Genomic DNA, 21,146 nt, shown 5'->3' with positions numbered 1-21,146 from the left:
CATTCCTAATTGCTCTGTAATTCCTTGAATTTCCTTTGAATCAGTTATAACATGTATCGGTTTCCTTGTTAAATAGTAAGTTAAATAAAATCTTGGATGTGTTCATTTCATATTTGTATTAGGGTCATGATCTACTTATTTTATTTTCACCTTTAAAAAATTATCCTACATAATTAGATTACTGTAAATATTAAGTAAGATAATGTGTACGTGTTAAGTAGTAGGCACAATGCCTGAGACATAACGATGGTGATCATTCATGTTTAGTCTACCGACCAAGTGAGCTTTGGTTCCAGTGAACAAGCGTCTTCCTCACAGGGAGTGGGTAAGAATTCAAAATAACAAAGGGTTGGGGCCCCTGGGTGGCTCAGTGGGTTAAAGCCTCTGCCTTTGGCTCAGGTCATGATTTCAGGGTCCTGGGATTGAGGCCTGCTTCGGGGTCTCTGTTCAGTGGGGAGCCTGCTTCCCCCTTTCTCTCTGCCTGCCTCTCTGCCTGCTTGTGATCTCTGTCTGTCAAACAAATAAATAAAATCTTAAAAAAAAAAAAAACCAAAGGATTAACTCAGATGGTTTGAAGATCATTAAAGCTACAGTTACTTGAGGAAAGGACTTATGCATCCATAAACTCCATCTATTTTGGTTATAAGTGTTCAAATATCAATCTCACTTAAAGTCATGTTTTGATTCATATTAGATATTTTCAAAGTCTGTGAAGGGACTAGCTGAGATTAAGTTATCACCTGAAGTGCATATGGACACAGAGGCTCAAAAAAACCACCTGAAAAAAACATAGAGAGTTTGAAAGAAACCAACTCGTCCTGCTCACAGTTCTGCCACTAATCGAGGGCATCCACTTGCTGAAGATTCATTAATTATATGGCTTTTGTTATCAAGGGGGAAGATATAAGAAGGATTGGTAAATAAAAGGCAAAATAAGGGAGTCAAAATAAACTTCCACCAGCTTCTCTTACTACCAAAATAAATGTTGCACCACAGAGACGCAAAGGATATTTTATTGATGGATGTATTCCTCAGTTACCCCAGGGAACAAGGGAATCTGAGCTGGTTACAGTTAAAAAAACAGTTTGAACCAATAGGAAGGCATCCCGATGACAAACGTATTACACACTAGAGCCGGTTTTCTGGGAACAAGCCTGGCTTTCATCAAGATATATAAAGCAGATTGCTGAGAAGATTAAGTGAGATGGGTTGAAGGGGCAGGAGAAACACCCCCACCCCCGCCAATTTCTTTCCCTCAATACCATGATGAGCAAAATACACAACCACCACCAAACAAATAAATTCAACAAATATTTATTAAGTACTGTCCACGAGCCAAGTCCTTTTTTCGCCGGAAAAATCTCTTCCCTGGTGAAGCTTACCTTGGCAGGGAGTACAGTAGTAGAGACGGTCAGGAGGTCAAATGAAGAAATAAATGATATGGTATGTTAGAGTCATAGACACTGTGGAGAAGAATGTGAACAGTAAAGGGAAAGGCTATAGTTTTAAAAAGCCTGGTCAGAGAAGGTCACCTTAAGAGGAGAGTTGAACAAAGACTTAAAGAGAAGGAACCAACCTGAAGATACGGGGTGGGATGGGAGGAGGGGAGAATGTTCGAGGCAGAAGTCACTGAGACAGGTAGAAGCCTGGTGTACTTGAGGAAGAACAGGGAGGCCAGCTGGCCTCAGCAGAATGAGCAAGGAGGAGAGAACCGGATGAGATCAGGGAGGTAACTGGTGAGAAGGGAAGCAGATCCTTATGGGAACCAGTGTAGTCTTTAGCTTTCCACTCAGAGATGGAAAGCCACTGGAGAATTTCAAATATGAGCTGACATAAATTTTAAAAGAATTGCTAGATGGGATGCCTGGGTTGCTCAGCCGGTTAAGCGTCTGCCTTCAGCTCAGGTCATGATCTCAGGGACCCAGGATCGAGTCCTGCATCAGGTTACTTGCTCAGCAGGGAGCCTGCTTCTCCTTCTGCCTCTCTCTCTCTCTCTCTCTGACAGATGAATAAAATCTGCAAAAAAAAAAAAAAAAATTGCCAGAGGGGAAAAAACAACACCTACAATCAAATAATGAAAGAATCAACAAGAAATAAAAGAGTCAATGGGAAGTACTTGGCTCTCATCCTTGTCCTATGCTTCTTCCCCCACCAGCTTCCTACAGGCAAAGAGCGATTCTAAAAAATGTCCTCTCCCAAGTCTGGAGACAACCAAGTTGAGTTGGTTTGTTCCCTTTTTTCTCTTTGAACCAAGGATGAGGAACATGGTTTATTTTGGGTTCTGCACCCAATGCCAATATGTAAAGGAGGAGATTTCTCCCCACACTTCTTGGGACACTAGCTGGATGTCCTATAATTTAACCAAATTCAGATACTTTCTATCTGGAGAAAGTGTCAGATTCCAAAGGTAAGGGTATGGTACCACAAGACTACCCTACTCCTCACACACCAATTGCAAGCCTTAAGCTTCTGACCCATGGGTTGTAAATCAGAGGTTCCCTCAACCTCCTCCTTGGGTTCCATTAATGGGCTAGAGTGGCTCACAGAACTCAGGAAACTCATTTATATACTACATCACCAGTTTATGGCAAAGGATATTAAAAGATACAAATCAATAGCCAGATAAAGAGATACACAGAATGAGGTCCCAAACTAAAGAGATTCTGTCCTCCTGGAGTTTGGGGTCTGACATGTTGGCACATGGAAGCTTCTGGTTCCTGGTTCCGCAATGTGGAAGCTCTCTGAAGCTCCTCCTCTTTGGGTTTTTATTGGAGGTTTCATTACATAGGCATGATTGATTAACTCATTGGTCATTGGTGATTGATTCCTCTAACCCTTCCCTACTCCCCGGAAATCAAAGGGTGGAATGTATTCTGGGTTGTTCCCCTGGCAACCAGCCCTCATTCATAGGTACTTTCCGAAAGTCACCTCATTAACACAAACCCAATTGTGGTGGAAAGGGTCTGGTTATGAATATGGAGACCCCCACTGCACCTTGATGGCTTTGAAGCATTTTCAGGGGATTAGGACAAGAGACCAAATATTATAACATGCTGCCCTTGCCTTTATTGCTCAGGAAATTCTAAGGGTTTTGTGATCTGCGAGTCAGGAACAGTGATTAAAAAACAAATGCATATGAGAAATATATTTCTGTCCTCTGAAAGACCAAAGACATATATTTCCCATAAATCACAATATCTCACTGTTGTTGGGGGCAAGGGAGATAGAGAGACGAACAATGAGCTTCACTATCCTACTGGGCTACACTCTGAATTGAGGGAACTGGTCCAAGGGTTGAATAAACAGATGTAATGCACTGTGGGAAAAGAATCAAGGAGTCATCATATTGTATCAGGTGAGAGAAAGGCACTCTCTCTTGGTAACTTCAAGTATCATATGGAGGGAGGAGTGAATATAGTATACAAGACGCACAGAGCTACCTTACAGGAAAACATAGTTCAACAATGTAATCAGGAAGGATAATATTGACCTAAGGAAAATTATCGCAAAGTCCAAAACTATATAATTACAGAACCAAGAAGAAAGAAAGAAAAAAAAAAGGAAAGAAAGAAAGAAAAAAGAATGAAAGAAAGAAAAAAAAGGAAGAAAGAAGAATGAATAATTAATAGAATAGACATTAGTGAGAACTGAATTACCGGCATAGAGAAGCTTTGGATAATCAGAGTAAATGCATATAAAAAATAATACAGAAAAATGGAGTGCCCGGGTGGCTCAGTGGGTTAAGCCTCTGCCTTCAGCTCAGGTCATGATCCCAAGGTCCTGGGATTGAGCCCCACATCAGGCTCCCTGCTCAGTGAGGAGCCTGCTTCCCTGTCTTTTTCTCTCTGCCTGCTGCTGCCTACTTGTGATCTGTCAAATAAATAAATAAAATATTTTTTTTAAAAAATACAGAAATTAAAGCAATAAATGAAGTGACAAGACCCAGAACACAGACCAAGATAATTCAATCATAAATTTCTCTCCACGAAATCAGGACCCATCAGATGCTACAGATGTGCACAAAAATATAATTCAAGAAGAATATCCCATAAATGAAGAAAAAGGTTGTATTTCCAAATTAAAAAGAACACTCTTTTTTTTTTTTCCAGGAAGTCTGAGAGAGAATGCTCAAATCCCACATGATGGATAAATCTCAAGGACAGAATTTTTTAGCCATCCAGGGTGAAAAAGCAAATCATCTTTCAGAGGGGACAAGTAAAACTGGTGTTCAGCCTCCCTGTTGCCACATTCAAGATCCAAAGACAAGGGAGCAAAGCCCTTAAGAGGGTTACTCAGAGTGGGATCCACAGGTCAGTAGCATGGGCACTACACGAACCCCTGTTAGAAATGCAGAATCTCAGACCCAATGCCAGGCTTCCTGAGTCTGCATTTTTAACAAGTCCGCAGGTAATGTTGACACATATGAAAGTGTGAGAATTAGTGACCTACAATGCCTTCACGGAAACAAGGCGTCGGCAGGAATATTCTCTTTCAGTTAGTTTGCCGTTCTGTTTAGAAAGTCAGACGTTCAAACGCAAAATGACTCTGTACAATTGCACCATGAACCTTTCTGAAGGCTTGGTAGCACAATTCAGATGTCTCAGAGAATTCAGGAACAAAGAAGCAAGAAGTGAAAGCACAGTGGTAACTTTGAATCCGTTTGGTCAGAGAGCAAAACCACCACGAGGATTACAGCAAACCGAATGCGAAGGAAGACGGTAAGCCCCATGGTGTAACAGGGCTGCAACTCTGGCACAGGGAAGGTGGTGGGGAGAGAATCCCTAAGGCTCCCAGCAGACGGTCTAGAAATGCTTCCTAAATACGAAGCATGCAGTGTTTTCAAAGAGCATGACTCCAATTGCTTCTTATTTTTAATGTTTTCATACCTGTAGTTATTTTTTTTTTAATTAACCTTGGAGACATATTTTAGGAAATGAGTTTTCCTGTGGTAAAGAGATATGTGAAGTTCAACAATTCCACTTTCACTTCCTTTTATTTTTCTTACACTACATTCAAGAAAATGTAGTATTTTATTTATTTATTTATGAAAGAGAGAGCACAAGAGAGGAGGGAGGGAGAGGCAGAGGGAGCCAGAAGAGAGAACCTTAAGCAGGATCCACGCCCAGTGGGGCACCTGGGGTAACCAAGTAGATACGCAAGAAACTAAACTTGAAAATCAAAAACGAAACTAGGGATAAAGTGGACGACTTCATAGGGATAAAGCATTTAACTTTATTTTTTTTAAGATTTTATTTATTTACTTGACAGGCAGAGATCACAAGTAGGCAGAGAGGCAGGCAGAGAGAGAGAAGGAAGCGGGCTCCCTGCCCACCTTGGGTTTTCAAGTTATACATATATCATCTGTAATAGAAGCGTCCAACAGAAGTTTTGTAATGATGGAAATGGTTAATATCTACCTTGTTCAAAAAAGCAGCCACCATATGCCTGTGACTATTAAGCACCTGGAATGTGCCTAGTATGACTGAGGAACTAAATTTCTTTCACTTATAATTACTTAATTTTTTTCCAAAAAACTGTTTGTATTATTAAATCTTGGGGGTGCCTGGATGGCTCCGTAGGTTAAGTGGCTGGCTCTTGATTTTCACTCAGGTCATGAGTTTGGGGTCCTGGGATCGAGCCCCGCAACGGGCTGTAAGCTCAGTGGGGGGTCTGCTGGAGATTTGCTCTTTCTCTCCTCCTGCCCCTCCCCCTGCTTGCTCACTTCCTGAAATAAATCAATCTTAAAAAAAAAAAAAAACCTTGTAATACAAACCTGAAAAGTAAACAAAAAACTGACAATACTTTTTTTTTTTTTTAAGATTTTGCTTCTTTATTTGAGATAGAGAGAGCGCAAACAGCAGGGAGAGACGTGCGGGGGGGCGCGTGGAACAGACTCCCAGCTGAGCAGGGAACCCCATGCAGGGTTTGGTCCTAAGACCAAAGATCGTGACTCGAGCAGACACTTAACTGAGTGGGCCACTCAGGTACCCCAAGACTGACAATGCTTAATTTAAATGTGAATTATCACAGGTGGTTATCAGCTATCATCTCAGATAGCAGAGGTCTCTATAGTTCTACTTCTTGCTTTTTAATCTATGTGTCTTGATTGCTACCTCTTATCTAATTATATCAGCTAATACTTCCAACACAATATTAAATAGGAGTGGAAATTGGAAGCATCGTTTTATTGTTTCTGAGTTTTGCAGGACAAGCTCTACTAATTCCCCATTAAGTAAGAAAAATGCTGATACTGTGTGTGTATGTGTTTGTGTGTGTGTGTGTCCATAGTTCATATATAATTGATCCACGTATCAATTCTTGAGTATTTTTAGAAAGATATTAGAGAATAGGTATTGAATTTGTCGAATGTCTTTTTTTCTTTTTCACATCTACAGGGATGATTATATTATCTTCCTGTCTAGCCCTATAAGTGCAATAAATTTTGGATTTTCTAATACTGAGCTGCCCTTGTGTTCCTGAGATAAACTGCATGTAGTCATAATGTATTCTAGGCTGGCATCCTACTGTAAACAATACTGAATTGTCAACAATCTCACCTACCTTTTCTTTTTATCCCTCAGTTGCCCAACATCTGACTTTAGCTTTTTTTAGTCCTAAAGAAGATCAGGCCACTAAGAAGATCAGAAAGCTTATTCTACTTTTTACATAAAGTCCCAATTCTTCACCCTTGAAAATAATTGTACTATATCTACAGTACGACACATTATCCCTTATAACTGTTACTGATTCTCTTTTTCTTTTAATTTGTGTAAGGGGGGGCAAGGAGCAGAGGGAGAGGGAGAAAGAGAGTCCTCAAGCAGACTCCCTGTTGAATGTGGAGCTTGATGGGGGTTTGATTCCAGGCCCCCAAGATCATGACCTGAGCCAAAGTCAAAAGTCAGATGCTTAACAGACTGAGCCACCCAGGCACCCTCTCCAGTACATTTTATGTTTGAATTTATATCATAGGAATATATTTTTATATTGGATTTATGTTTAAAAATCTATGTTTCTCTTCTACCTTTCTATGAATTTCCTCTATTTTGATCCCCTGTGGGCACGTTCCCTTTTGCCTCATTTGGTATAGTTACAATTGTTGCTTTTAAACCTACCCTGATTAATTCCAACACGTTGGTCATCTTGGAGTTGGCATCAGTGGACAGTCTTCTCTCTTTGAAACGAATCACATCTGTTCTGGCTCTTTGTACACACAGTAATTTTGCATTGTCACCTGAACATTGTGGATTCTGTTATTTTCCTCCAGATTGTTGATATTTACATTTTCATAGGCAATTAACTTCAAACTGTCAACACCTGTGTTGGGTGGCATCTCCGCTCTCTGTTCGGTCTGACTTGGGTCTGTTTTGTGCATGTTTGTTCTGAGGGTGAACAGGACACTTGGCAGGTTTTCACGCTGACTTTGGGGTCCTCCATCTCTCATGAGATGAGACCGTTTCTTGGGTTCCCTCCTCACTCTGTGGAAGCTCTGTTTGCCCTGAGCTCCTTTCCTGGTCTGCCCGACCAGAGAGAAGGGGAGCTTTCCATCCAAGCTTAAGCCTTCCAAAATCTGCCTGCTGTTGCTTATTGTTTTGGGGTTCGGCTCAGAGTTCATCTGAAGGAAGGCTGGATAGTCTGTTACTCCATCCCATCTAAAGCAGAAGTAATCTGGAAAGGATCTTTGATGTACTAGTTTCCTGAGCTTATGGAAACTGGATTCCTCAAGTTATCAGTAGACATGATTAGACCTATTGCCATCCTAGCATCTCATATAAACTCATGAATTGAATCCAGCAGAGTACTTCCCAGTTTGGGCTGTTGCTCTCAGTGAGTACCTGTGGGTGATTTGGGGGCCCTTCCTTGGCCTCATCCCATGCAGAGGGTGATCCCATGTGGACCTTGCAGGTTTGGGATATGCAACACCCAAAGTCGGGCTGTTGTACCAAATGACCACAAACGGAGTAGATTCAAACAATAGAAAATCATCGTCTCACAACTCAGGCAGCCAGAAGTCTGAAATCAAGATGTTGGCAGGGCCACCCTCCCCACCCCCCCGGGCTTCCTTGCTTCTTCCTTCTGGTGGTTGCCTGCAATCCTTAGCATTGATTGGTTTCTGGATGCATCACTCCCACTGCTGCTTCTGTTGTCCCATAGCCTTCTCCTTGTTTGTCTTCCATGTGCCCAAATGCCCCTTGCTTGATAAGGATACCAGGCATTAAAGCCCATATTAATCCAATGTTACCTAGTCTTAATTTGACTGCAACTGCAAAGACCTATTTCCAAACAAGGTCAACTTCACAGGAGTTAGGGCTAGAATGTATCTTTTGGGGAATATAATCCAACCTACCACAGGTGATCTGCCCCCAAGGGATCACAAGACAAGTAGAAGGGATGGGGGATAACTTGCCATCTAGTTGATTTTATAGTAAATATATTCTAAATGTCTACAATGGAGTGACTTGTGTAACATCAACATGTTTATGTAGCAACATAAATAGTAAAACAGAATCCAACCCACTACGTTCTTCTACGCCTTAAATAGTAAATGAGTTTACTTATTTCTTTTAAAAATGAGAAACCACTAAAACAGGAAGTAATTCTGAAAAACTTTTAAAGAGAAAAATCCTCTAGTTCTCCTACTAGTCTTGGACCAAAAATGTTTTCTTTTATATAACCACCTCATCTTTTCCATATGCACCAATATCTTTTACATATTTGTAAGAAATCAAGGTTGCTAACTTTTGAATAAAAATAGTGTAAATTGTGTGTGATCAAGGAATTCTGTTACAGGAAATATAATGGCTTTGCCTTTTTCCATTAAAATGAAATCCATAATACCCATGGGAATTTTCAAGACCTTGTCAGCTGCTTTAATCTTCCTTCAAGAGTTGCCGATACTAGTCTTACAACTGTTCTGTTTTCACAAAGGCCCATTATGTGATTAGATACCTAGCCTGCAGTAAACCTGCCCAAACTAACAATTAGGCCTCAAACATTATTATCAGCTATTTCATTAACCTCAGTGAGTTGACAGTGTGTAATAATTACAACCTGAATAAATAATTTCTGTGACTCACCAAGATTCATGATACACAGATTACCATCAAAATCTGTAAAATTAGATGCAAAAGATTATCCTCAATTCAGACACAAGGCCCAAAAGGAAATCGTTCATTGATGGAGCACAGAGGCAGACATGCATGGTAGTTAAGAATGAGCTTTGGAGGGGCACCTGGGTGGCTCAGTCGGTTAAGTGTCCGATTCCTTGTTTCAGCTCAGGTCATGATCTCAGGATCCTGGGATGGAGTTCTGTGCTGGGCTTCAAGCTCAGCTTGGAGCCTGCTTGTCCTTCTCCCTCTGCTCCTCTCTCTCTCTCTCTCATAAATAAATAATCTTTTTTTTTTTTTTTTTTTTCAAAGGATGAGCTTCGACTTTGAAACAGACTGGGTTTGGATCTTGAGTTCTTGTCTTGCTGGCTGGTGAAGGTCTTAAATCTCCTTAAGTTTCAGCTTCATTATCCAGAAGTGGAGAGAACAGACTTAATTCCCAGGTTCTTGAGAATGTCGTAAGATCAAAATAATGCCCGAAGCTTAGGCCTTTGATTATAGAATTGTTCACTTGGATATTGAATTTAGTATTGAATTATTCAATTGTTGAATAAATATTCAAAGAGTAACAGGTTCTACAGAAATAATCTTCTACAAAGCATGCTGGTAACCCAAATGGTAAGATACCGGTTGAATCTTCATTGTAACCACACTCTGGTCTACCTGATTATAGCATTTCCTTTTAAAAAAAAATTACTTAGGGGCACCTGGATGGCTCAGTTGTTTAAGCCGCTGCCTTCGGCTCAGGTCATGGTCTCAGGGTCCTGAAATCAAGCCCTGCATCAGGCTCTCTGCTCATCAGAGATCCTGCTTCTCCCTCTCCCTCTGCCTGTTGCTCTGCCTACTTGTACTCTCTAACTCTGTGTCAAATCAATTAAAAAAAAAAAAACTTAAAAAAAATTACCTGAGTCAGTACTTTCAACCTACAACTTTATCAGGATAATAGGAATTAGGAGTAATACATCATAAAACTGAAAACCCAAAATAAACGTACCTAGTTTACTACCCATTTCACTGTCATGTACATTTAAATATAATTACATGTAGTCACAAACCTAGTGTGGTCCAGAATTTAATTCTAATCCTTCCCAGATTAAACTTCAGGCAGATGAGGGAAATGCTTGGAAAAGGTCCTGATCTTCCCCTTCTCTCACTGTCTGGGCCCTGGGCCCATGCCTTCTCCTCCTTTATACCGATCTATGACAGGTTTGTCATTTCTTGTTCCGGGAATGAGCTTCTTAGACTGCAGTTACTCCAAGTTCATAACACAGACTTGATGGATGGTATTTATTTTTTGCACCGTTCTTTGAACCTGCTTCATAGGATCATTCTGTTTAGAAATGCGCTCTTCCAAGCTGTCTGATACAGGTGACTCTGGCCTTTTGTGTGATAAGTCACCCGGATGAGAGGTGACATCGAGGAAACCTTCGTAGGGGTTATTCCATGACAGCCCAATCTTGAAACCTGTCAGGGGGACCAGGCAGTGGGGGAGGGCATCCCCCCGGTGGGGGCAGCCTCCACGTGGCGAGACCACATCCTGTTCCCACCAGTCTAGTTAGTGAGAAAGGCGGTTTGGAGGAGAGTGGCAACAGATAAATCTGGGCAGGGAGCCAACTTACGATGAGCCTCCCATAGCATGCCAAAGAGTTAGAATTCATGTTGCAAGTGTAGGTGTCCACGATGAGGGGCCACTGGCAGACACAGTAGCTTTCTGTTGCCATTCACTTTATATTGACTCTGTATCAGCCAGGCAGCTGATGGACTGAGACTGGGTAGCAAGAGGGAGCATCTCTCTCTCTCTTTTTTTTTTTAAATTTTTTAAAAATATTTAAAAAATATTTTGTTTACTTATTTGACAGACAGAGATCAAAGTAGGCAGAGAGGCAGGCACAGAGAGAGGGGGAAGCAGGCTTCCTGCTGAGCAGATGTGGGGCTCGATCCCAGGACCCTGAGATCATGACCTGAGCTAAAAGCAGAGGCTTAACCCACTGAGCTACCCAGATGGCCCAAGAGAAAGCATCTTAAGACTTATCCCGCCCCTTTCTTTTCCCCCTCAATACATTGCAGTCCCCTTGTGCTCCACCAGCCCCTTCTATGCCTCTAGCCTACGTCCCTGCATTTTCCTCTTTATTGCAAAGCGTCTCTCTCAACTCTGCTATGTGTTCATGTGCACATGTCCTCTACCCAACTGTAAGCTTCTTGAAGGCAGGGACAGGTCTCCACTCCCTTTCATATATGCAGTATTGAGCCCAATGCCTAGAAGAAAGGAAGCATTCAATAAATTCACTATTACACTCCTTCAGTATTTAATGAGTAACTACTACACGTTTCCTGGAAAAACTGCGAAGGGCACAGGGCACAACACAGCAAATAAAACTGAGAAAAATCCCGGCTTTCATGGACTCGGCGTCCTTATCCCAAGAGCCACACAATAAACTAGGGTGTAAGTAAGTAAACAAATGGGTAAAATTTTAGTATGTCAGATAATGATAAGAGTTATGGGGAAAAATATAAATCAGGGGAGAGGAATCAAAGGGGCGATTGTAAGTAGGGTGGTTAGAGACCGCTTCACCATGCAGCTGATGGTAGAATACAAACTTGAAAAACAGGGGTGCCTGGGTGGCTAAGTTAAGTGCCTGCCTTCAGCTCAGGTCATGATCCCAGGGTCTTGGGATTGAGCTCCGCGTTGGGCTTCTTGTTCAGCAGGGAGCCTGCTTCCCCCCCCTCTCTCTCTCTGCTCATGTTCTCTCACGCTATCTCTGTATCTCTCAAATAAATAAATAAAATATATTTTTTAAAAACCCTTAAAAGAAAGGGAGCAGCTACTTGGATATCTGAAGTGGGTGGGGGGGACCAGGCGGAGGGGTTGGGCAGGCAGAAGGAACTGACAGAGAAAACCCCTGGAACAGGATCTGCCCAGGGTCCGAGGAATAGCAGAGCCCAGCACAGCTGGATTTTGGCTTTTACTCTGAGTGGAATGGGACGCCCCTGAAGGATTCTGAGGACAGGAGTGGCACAATCTGACTTCTGATCAGACAGGATAGCTTTGGCCGCTGTGTTGAGAACCGCCGGAAGGAGGGCACATGTTCTGCAGGGCAAGAAAAGAGGTAGCCTGGCCCCGAGTGGCGCCAATGGATGTGGAGAGAGGCACTAGACACGGCACACAGTTCGAAGGTGGTTTTCTTTATCTGGACCTGCCAGTGGTTGGCCAGGTGTATCAGGGAATGAGTGGGGTTAAGAACATCTTTGGTTTTGGCGCAAGCAACTGAGAATACAGAGTTGTGATTTCCTGAGACCACAGTCAATGGGGGGAACCATTAACTCCCTGTCCAAATTACGATGCTTTTGAGTGAAAGGACATGCCCTATGGAAAATGGAGGGACTGTCTTGGAAAAGTCTGTTTACCTTAGAGTCATGGCTTTCAATCAAGAGGCGAGGTCGGAAGACATTTTTGGTTGTGACAACTGGGAGGCTGCCGCGAGTACCTGGTAGATAGAGGCAAGGGAGGCAAAGGACAGCATCTCTCGAGAAACAATGAACTGGTCCAAAATATCAACAGTGCCAAGGTTGAGAAATCCTGTCCTAGAGATGGGAAACAGGAGGAGAAGCTGGGTTTGCTGACATGCACAGAGATAAAGATCAAGGTAGCCAAAGACACATGTCATGAAGATGCCTACTTTTATTTAGTTTATCATTCTATCCAGCCATTTATCTCCTCAAATATACCACTGAACACAGAAAAAAATAAGAAATTATAAAATTGAAAGAACCTACAGACCTAATTCACCTTATCACCAGGATTTACAGGGACCATCATCCATCCACTCTTCAGCTGTCCTTTCTTTGACCAAAGGCTCAGTTCAGCTACAACATCACCAGTGCTTATGGCTTCTTGGATTTCCAAAGTATGTATAAGAAGGGAAGCTTGAATGCAATTTTAAGAAAGCAATGGCCATGACTGCCACCCATCTAAAAACGGTTAGCCGTATGTGATTTCACAAACAATGTCCTCCTACTCAAATCAGATAGGTGAACCCCTCAGGAGAGCAAGATGATCAAGTGAGATGCCGAACTCATTCTTCTCCCCACCCCATCTTCCCTCCAAAGCAGAATGAGTGAATGGATGGAAGGATGGATGGATGGATGAAAATACCATTAAAATGAGTCAGAATGCAAGGGGCTGACTGCCAGATCTCCATGCTCATTTTTTCCCCCGCCACCTGTGTGGACCATTTAGAAGTTAAAACTAAGCCCCCTAAAGGCTGACCTAAAAGATTCTCTCTCTCTCTCTCTCTTTTTTTTTTTTTTAAGATTTTATTTATTTATTTGACAGAGAGATCACAAGTAGGCAGAGAGGCAGGCAGAGAGAGAGAGAGAGGCGGAAGCAGACTCCCCGATAAGCAGAGGGCCCTATTCAGGGCTCGATCCCAGGACCCAGAGATCATGACCCGAGCCAAAGGCAGGGGCTCAACTCACTGAGCCACCCAGGTGCTCCAACCTAAAAGATTCTTGTAGTCCCAATGAAGGTTCTTACGGTTTAATCATTGAATGAGGAAAACTCTTAGGACTCCTATAGGCGGAAAAATCTGAATGAGTCCATTGGTTTCTGAGCCAGTAGAATCTGAGCGTGAACATTCCAACTCTAAAGCTAACAAAGCAAATTAAAGTGTTCAAACCGGCCCTAATGTTTCACACTCAGGTGTAAGCAAGATTTATGAACTCAAACCCTTTCCTGTCTTGATTTTCTCCTCTGATCTTATAATGGGGTCCCAGGCTTTAAAAAAAAAAAAATAGGCAAAATTTGCCTTTCTGTCTGTGCCTAAATACGGAGAGGATGCCCAAAGGTTTTCTTTTTGGTCGACATTCTATCGAGGCTTAGTTCTGTGCTATCCCCTGGCACCGGAGGGCATTCACAGCTATTACATAACATGAAACTAGGTAAGGATAGAGTGTGTACACATTCAGAACTCTGCCCTCTGTGTGGAATGTGAAGAAACAAGTTTAAGCAGGACTGTGCCCCCAAAGATGGGGGCACTTCAGGGGGAGCGCAGGGAGAGAGTCAACCACGGGTCTTCCCGTCCTGCTCATTCGGGTTCCATTTCATAAACAGGGAGGACAGTTCTAAAGTGTCCAGGCTTCTTGCAATCCACACATTTCCTCTTTGGATTTTTTTTTTTTTTTTGTCAGATAGCTACGAACCTTTTAATCACCTGGACACTTTTTCTACCTACACTGTGAGGGAAACAGTTCTCTGGCAAAGCACCCTTGGTACACTTAGAGAACAAACAAAACCATGCGTGTCAACATTCAAGGGAAAATCAGATGAGCGAAGCTACGGGGCTACTTCTCAATGTGGGAACCCCTCCAAGGGGAGACTGTGTGCTCCAAAGCATGCCAAGGTCAAGGAGAGCATCCCAGGAGAGGGTCCAGATATGCCTCTCTCAGCCCTTCACACCCCTTCAAAGCAAAACAGCTACAAGGTGCCACAAGGATTAACACAATGTCCTTATACGACCTTTTCCTCTCCTTCCCCCACGATCCGAAACTTAGGTGAAGGATCGGCTACAGATCAATTGGATACCTGTTTTCCCAAGAATAAGAGATACTCATGTTCAGAAGTCAATGTCTGAATCCATTCAGCCCTCCATCTTTCACAACACACTGATAATTACTACTTGTCAATGCTTGTTAAGAACTGCCTACATCTACTTTCTGAATCTCAGAATTAAAAAAAATATACACAGTGGGCATGATTTCTGAGACTCAACATGGAGACTCTGTAAATCTAGCACACTTCATTATCTAAATGTGACAAGGGGAAAATCATTTTTTTTTCTTTTTTTTCTTTGCATTTGTAAGATCCAAGAATGCTCATCACCTTCAGGGAAATTGGTCTTTGTTCTTGGAGTATTCCAAATACAGTGCATAAATTTCCTGTGCCCATGAATACAGGAATAGAACAAAGAGTGTGCACATACAGCATCTTGAAAAATGATTTCATATTACTCGTTATTCTGCCTCCAAAGCATTATACAAAATTGATTGAAGAGAGATCTGGAATACCATCTACCACAGCTCAGCTCTTCATCTCCCTTATGACTTATTTTTAAAATGCTGTTTTTAAGACACAAGGCGCAATTCATTTTTTGGAAGGCACACTGATAGATATTTGCTCGGCTCTTGTTACAGAAACTTTTTTCCTTTTCTTTGAAGGAATCTGTCACGGGGAACACAAAATCTAAAAAAATACCTTGCCTTCTTAACTATCTACTCGAAACCAGCACGGATCACAAATTCCTAAAATAATTCATCTAGATACATGAAAGTTAAAAGGTTAAACATATACATTTTTAGTCAAGTTAAAAATGTAGCTTCACAATCCATAATAGCTACAAAAGCTGGCATTAATATTGTGGAAAAAAGCAATAGAACATGCTACCAGTAGGCTGGCCTTTTTAATTTTTCTGAACACTAATGAAAACCTCAATGTCATTGTACCTATCCTTCTGAGGTTCTGAAGATTCTTACTGGATGATTTTTCATGTCTGGACTTCTCTTAACATGGATAAAGGAAGAACATTTATTTTCTATGTGTATTTTTAAACTCATGATGGAAAGTAACTCTTTCAGATAGAAAAGAAAAAAAAAATTACCTAATTTTGTTCTCTGGTCTTTTCCTTTTACCCCTGCCTAGTTCCAAACAATTCATGTGGATCATTTGGGCTAGGTTCCAAATTACTTCAAACATACAATCAATTAGTAAATCTTTCATAAGAATTGCTCCATTTTAAAATAATAATAATAAAAATACCTCCAATACATGCTCACCCATCTTTTTGATTTAATTATCAGGCAACTAGGCCCTGGGGAAAACATTTTGATTTTTAAAATGTCTAATGTGAATTTTAAAATTGAGCTACTTTAGTTAATTAACAACTTAATTAGCAGAAAGGCAGCCCCATTAGTAATGGTTACAAAAAGAACGTTTATACAAAGACAATGAATATAAAAAATACAGAGATGCAAGAAAATGAAAGGATTTAGAATATTAAGGTCCTAATGCATGCAAATAATTGGAAAGAACAAAAATACTGTTATCAGTGTATTTCTTTAATAAGGAAAACTGTATCATAAGAACTGACCATTGAAGCCTGACGACTCTTTCCACCTCCCATTAACTACTACTATGCCCTCTGCTGTTTGCTTTGTTAATCTATGGCATTATATGGCCAAATGCTGACATAATTCATGCCTGGGCAATTCAGTTGTCCCTTAAATCCATATGGAGAATGGTTTTCTCCATATGGCCTCCATTTCCTCTTAACAAGCATCCAACAGTGTTTTGATTTGCTGCAATAATAAAAATATTTCTTCTCCCTTTCCCTTCCATTAAACTAACCATTTCTTTTCACATTTCTTGATGTTGGCGGTAACCTTTCCCTAATTTCAAAGCTTTCTTATTTCTCTTATCACTTGAGAGGATGTGGTATGTTCTTATATCCCAGTTTTCTTCCACTACGCATATAGTATCTTCATTCTCAAGAAAGGAGCCAGTGCTGAGAAATTTAATAGTAATAAAGACAACCAAAAGCCTCAATACCTAATAGTCATTGGGCATATGTTATGGGCTGGGCACTCTTCTTAGAGACTTAAGTCTATTAATTCATTTAATCTTCTCGACCACCCCGTGAGGTAGGTACTATTATCATTGCCTTTGTTCCTGTAGGAAACTGAGGCATAGAGAAGTGATCTGTTTTGCCCAATTCACAAGACTAGTACAAGTTGACCCTCCAACAGTTATGGGGATTAGGGTTGCCAACCACCACTTACTGCAGCTGGAAATCTATGAATAACCTATTTTTCAAATTAAAAAAATTTATTGGGCTTTTAATTCTAATTCCAGTATAGTCAACATACAGTGCTACATTAGTTTCAGGTGTACAGTGTAGCGATTCAGTAATCCCATACATCTCCCAGTGCTCATCCTGACAAGTGCACTGCTCCGTCTCCACCCCTTCACCCACTGCCGCTCTGGTGACCAACGGTTTCTTCCTCCATAGTTAAGAGTCTGCTTCTTGGTTTAGGTCTTTTTCCTTTGTTCATTTATTTTGTTTCTTGAATTCCACATATGAATGGAATCCTAGGCTATCTGTCTTTCTCTGACTGATTTCTTTCACTTAGCATTATCACTAGCTCCATCCCTGATGTTGCAAATGGCAAGATATCATTATTTTTTTTTTTAGATTTTATTTATTTATTTGACAGAGAGAGAGATCACAAGTAGACAGAAAGGCAGGCAGAGAGAGAAGGGGAAGCAGACTCCCGCTGAGCAGAGAGCCTGATGCGGGGCTCGATCCTAGGACCCTGAGACCATGACCTGAATGGAAGGCAGAGGCTTAACCTACTGAGCCACCCAGACGTCCCTCATTCCTTTTTTATGGCTGAATAATATTCCACAGTGTGTTCCATTGTGCATGTATACTACATCTTCTTTATCCATTCTTCTATGGATGGACACCTTGGCTACTTCCATTATTTGGCTATTTGGCTATTGTAAATAATGCTGCAATTAACACAGGGGTGAACATATCCTCTTGAATTACTGTTTTTATATCCTTTGGGTAAATACTCCGTCACATAATTGCTGGATCGTAGGGTAGTTCCATTTTTAATTTATACTGCTATAAATTTTAATTTATACTGTTTTATTTTAATTTATACTGTTTTCCACAGTGTCTGTACCAGTTTGCATTCCTGCTAACAGTGCGCAAGGATTCCTTTTCCTCCACATCCTCCTTAACACTTGTTGTTTCTTGTGTTTTTGATTTTAGCCATTCTGACAGGTGTGAGGAGGTATCTCATTGTAGTTCTGATTTGCATTTCCCTGACGTTGAGTGATGCTAAGCACCTTTTCATATGTCTGTTGGCCATCTGGATGTCTTCTTTGGAGAAATGTCTGTTCATTTCTTCTGCCCATTTTTAATTGGTTTATTTGTTTTTTGGGTGTTGGGTTATAGACATTCTTTATAATTTGAATGTAGCTGACACACAATGTTACAATAGTCTCAGGCAATTCCATGAATAACTTTTGGCTCTCCCCAAATTTAACTAGTAACAACACACTGCTGACTGGTAGCCTTCCACGTAACATAAAGAGTGGATTAACATGTATTTTGCACGTTATATTTATTATGTACTGTATTCTTACAATAAAGTAAGAAAAAAGTGTTAAGAAAATCCTAAGAAAAATACATTTAGAGTACTGTACTGTATTTATTGGGGGAAAAAAAAATCCACAAATAAGTGGATCCGTGCAGTTCAAACCTGTGTTATTCAAGGGTCAACTGTAATTAGAAGAACCAGGAGTCCAACCCAGCCAGGCCGTCTGGCTCCAGAGTCTGTGCTATAATCTCCTCACAATTATGGTCAACCTATACAGGTCTAGTGTCATCAAATTATACCTATGAACAACCAGCCACTAATGGAAACTGACTTGGTCATGGAAGCAAGTGCTAGAGCTGTGTCAATTTATCTGCCTCCAGGGGATAGAACACAGGAAAAAAAAAGCAACTTCTGATGCCATATTCCTAGTATTTGACACTTGACCGTCTCTACCAGAGTCCTCTCAACATAAAATAGGAGCCAAAATTCACATGTACTTGAACTTTATTGCACCTAATTCTTCACAGTATTTACAGTGTAGACTGCAAGGAATGGCAACGCAGCAGCTCACGTGTCTTCAGTCCTCAATCATCAACTGTTCAGTTGAGGGGAAAGAAGGTGATTATAAGTATAGCTAAGACAACAGAGACACTTATCCACTCCTGTGCAAATGAGGCAGAGACCATCTATGAAACAGACCTGAATTATTTTATTAACTTAAAGTCATTTCCTTTTTTTTTAATGTATGAATTTGGTATTCGAGGTACACATTATAAGTGGATAAAACACACTCCAAATTATGACTCCCTTTTATGTTTCCTTTAATTTATATCCGACCATATATGCTAATTCTCCTGAAATATTTCCATATAGTATCATTCTGAGTTTTTCTGCCCTTTCCAACCCAAATGGCTTTCAAAAGAACACTTGAATTTAAGAAATATTCATCCCATCTGACTCTTCTATTAATATAAACTTTTGGGGCACCTGGGTGGCTCAGTGGGTTAAAGCCTCTGCCTTGGGCTCAGGTCATGATTTTAGGGTCCTGGGATTGAGCCCCACATCAGGTTCTCCACTTGGCAGGGAGCCTGCTTTCCCTTCTCTCTCTCTGCCTGCCTCTCTGCCTACTTGTGATCTGTCCCTCTCTGTCAAATAAATAAATAAAATCTTTAAAAAAATACAGACTTTTGAAAACAGGTAGGACAGGTATGAATTTGTTAATTCAAACTCTCTTCCCAAGTTAAATATGAATGGCTGAGGAAATACCTAGCAGGAATCCTTAGAATCATTTTTTTTTCATTTGACATCTGTTGATTTATTATCAAGCATTGGTTTGAAACAAAACACAAGAGCCATATTATGTAGAAGTGCACTTGAATAACATCATCAGCCTGTAAATTCCATATTTCAGAGTCACCACCATCCTTGAAAAGTAGTCCATGACTATTGGTCGTATAATGACTCAAGGTTGAGGGGCGCCTGGGTGGCTCAGTGGGTTAAGCCTCTGCCTTCAGCTCAGGTCATGATCCTAGGATCCTGGGATCCTAGGTCCTGGGATTGAGCCCCACATCAGGTTCTCTGCTCACTGGGGAGCCTGCTTCCCTCTTTCTCTCTGTGCCTGCCTCTCTGCCTACTTGTGATCTCTGTCTGTCAAAAAAAAAAAAAAAAAGACTCAAGGTTGAAATCGTTAACCATCTTTACAGAATACAGGCTGTATGTCTGAGTTGGGAGATGTATTAATACGTTGGTAGCATCCAAAGAAGTGTGATCTTACTTTAGTCATTTTCCCAAAAACTTTGTTCCTCTGTTAATTTTAAATATTAAAATACCAGAATGGCTGGTAATGATTTTAGCTTCACCTTGGTATGACTCCTAAGTCAACATCATATAAATCAATTCCCTTAAAACTGCAACAGTGGGGGCGCCTGGTTGGCTCAGTGGGTTAAGCCGCTGCCTTCCACTCAGGTCATGATCTCAGGGTCCTGGGATCGAGCTCCACATCACGCTCTCTGCTTGGCAGCGAAGCCTGCTTCCTCCTCTCTCTCTGCCTGCTTCTCGCCTACTTGTGATCTCTCTCTGTCAAATGAATAAAATCTTAAAAAAAAAAAAAAACCTGCAACAGGGAGGGTTCTCAGTTTGCAAACTAAAACAGTGCCTTCATGTTACCAGATTAAAATCTGAATCAACGTGACCCTTCCAATGTTGATGAAGAAAGAGACAGATAACTGCAGATACAGGAATAAAGAGAGCAATGTATTTTATATTTGAGATGGCTTTTCGTTACATCCTGTGAATTATGATTTTATCTTCGTTTAGACGATAGTTAGACGTCATAAATCCATTCTACTTTGGTCACCTGGGTGGCTCAGTTAAGTGTCTGACTCTTGATTTCAGCTCCGGTCATGACCTCAGGGTTGTGAGATGGAGCCCTGTGTCAGGCTCCCCGTTGTGCGAGGAGTCTGCTTGTCTCCCGCGGCCTCTCCTCCCATCATGTGCACACATACTCTCTCTCTCTCAAATAAATAAATACATCTTGGGGCGCCTGGGTGGCTCAGTGGATTAAGCCGCTGCCTTCGGCTCAGGTCATGATCTCAGAGCCCTGGGATCGAGTCCCGCATCGGGCTCTCTGCTCAGCAGGGAGCCTGCTTCTCTCTCTCTCTCTCTCTGCCTGCCTCTCCATCTACTTGTGATCTCTCTCTGTCAAATAAATAAATAAAATCTTTAAAAAAAATTAATAAATACATCTTAAAAATATATATATATATATTCTGCTTCTTTTCTTGAATCTACTTATAATGCCAGGAACATTTATTGTGAATATCCAGTTTCCCTAACTTCAAATCCAGATACATTTCGGTTAGCTATCTGATTAAGATGGGG

General features: G+C 41.1%; 1 protein-coding gene across 1 annotated transcript in view; it reads left to right on the top strand.

Annotated features, from left to right (window-relative positions):
• The first annotated feature begins 4,674 nt into the window (after positions 1-4,674).
• The window catches only part of MAP2K6 (mitogen-activated protein kinase kinase 6), a 146,143-nt gene continuing 129,671 nt past the window's right edge, over positions 4,675-21,146 (top strand). Inside the window, exon 1 of the mRNA XM_044247543.1 lies at positions 4,675-4,718. The gene's annotated coding sequence lies outside the window, so the exon portion shown is untranslated. The remainder of the gene's footprint in view (positions 4,719-21,146) is intronic.

Source organism: Neovison vison, chromosome 5 (assembly GCF_020171115.1).
Source record: "Neovison vison isolate M4711 chromosome 5, ASM_NN_V1, whole genome shotgun sequence".
NCBI lineage: Eukaryota > Metazoa > Chordata > Mammalia > Carnivora > Mustelidae > Neogale > Neogale vison.
Note: the sequence above shows the minus strand (reverse complement) of the source record. Positions and strands in the feature narration are given on the sequence as shown.